Raw genomic sequence first — 1,923 nt, forward strand, 5'->3', positions numbered from 1 at the left:
AGCCCGGAGCCTACACCTCCAGGCTGTTGCTCTCTTGTCCGCAGCCACCACCTGACTCACTGCTGCCCCTGGCACCAGAGCCAGCGCTGTCGCCACCACCGACACTGTCTCCTCAGCTGTTCTGCCCTCGCTGACGCCACAGGAAACCAGAGTCAGAAAGGCAGTCAATTCTCTCTCTCTTTCATCTTGCAGCGCTTTATGTTGACAAAACCTAAACAGAAACCAGCCAGCTTGGGAATCTGGAAAATACAATTTCTCTCTCACCGATATATAGCAGAGCACAGAAGGGCAGATGAGGACAGAAAGCAATAGGCAGATGACCAGCACAGGCTACCCTGTTGGTCACGGAGCATCCCTTCTCATTCTTCTACCTCTATTTAGGTGACAGACTCAAAGACTAAATGGAAGTTACTCATCAGCGCTGCCTGCATCTCAGAAGCCTTTCACATGTGCCGTGTGCTCAGTCGAGTCTGACTCTTTGTGACCCCATGGACTGTAACCTGGCAGGCTCCTCTGCCCATGGGCTTTCCCAGGCAAGAATAGTGGAGTGGGTTGTCATGCCCTCCTCCAGGGGATCTTCCCCAAAGAGTGATCAAAACTTTGTCTCCTGTGTCCTCTGCAATGCAGGCAGAATCTTTACCCACCAAGCCAGCCTCTCATAGGTCTCCTTTATCGTCAGTGTAAAGTTATTTTGGGGGGCTCCAAAATCACTGCAGATGGTGACTGCAGCCATGAAATTAAAAGACGCTTGCTCCTTGGAAGAAAAGCATATTAAAAAGCAGAGACATTACTTTGCCAACAAAGGTCCACCTAGTCAAGGCTATGGTTTTTCCATTAGTCATGTATGGATATGAGAGTTGGGCTATAAAGAAAGCTGAGCACTTAAGAATTGATGCTTTTGAACTGTGGTGTCGGAGAAGACTCTTGAAAGTCCCTTGGACTTCAAGGAGATACAACAAGTCCATCCTAAAGGAAATCAGTCCTGAATATTCATTGGAAGGACTGATGCTGAAGTTGAAACTCCAATACTTTGGCCACCTGGCAAAGAACTGACTCATTGGAAAAGACCCGGATGCTGGGAAAGACTGAAGGCAGGAGGAGAAGGGGACGACAGAGAATGAGATGGTTTGATGGCATCACCGACTCACTGGACATGAGTTTGAGTAAACTCAGGGAGTTGGTGATGGACAGGGAGGCTTGGAGTGCTGCAGTCCATGGGGTCTCAAAGAGTCAGACATGACTGAGCAACTGAACGGAACTGAAAGCTAAAGCCCCATAGTTTGGAGGTTAAGAACCTATCAAGTTAGACCAAGCTTCCTCTCACAACTTCTCGCTATCCCAGTTAGATCGATCCATATTTCATTTCCCAAACACATCGTGTGTGTTTCTTCCTCTAAGCCTTTGAGCTTGTCACTTCCCCCACCCAGAACGAGTTCCCCATCTCACCTTTTCTACCTCCTCAGCTTCAGGCCTACCCAGTGTTCTCTGCATGGCTCAGGTCCAATTCCCGCACACAGGCCCCTCCCCAAGGCGCCAGCCCGCCCGCAGGACTTTTCCCGCCCTCTGAATCCCTCCTGCCTATCCCACTGATAGAGACCATTAGCCTTGCTGGCACCCCATGGCACCTAGTGGCATATTGTTTCCAGCCTACCCGCTTTCCGACTGATTTCTGGCAGTGGAGCATAGAGAAAATGAATTGGCAATGCATAGCCAGCTATGAATTTGAAGCCCAAGCAGTTTACTGCCTGCCCAATATCAGCTTTCCTGCAGCCTCCCGTAGGCCCCACTAGGCTCTGCCTGTTTGATTCTGAATTGTAATTTGCAGCAGTTTGTCAGCTCTCCATAGCAAACTTCAAAGGAGTTCAGCTGGCCTTCAGAAATACTGTTCTCAGATTACCACCCAGCTAGCAACCTGATTGAGGG

This window comes from Ovis canadensis, chromosome 2, assembly GCF_042477335.2.
Source record: "Ovis canadensis isolate MfBH-ARS-UI-01 breed Bighorn chromosome 2, ARS-UI_OviCan_v2, whole genome shotgun sequence".
Classification (NCBI taxonomy): domain Eukaryota; kingdom Metazoa; phylum Chordata; class Mammalia; order Artiodactyla; family Bovidae; genus Ovis; species Ovis canadensis.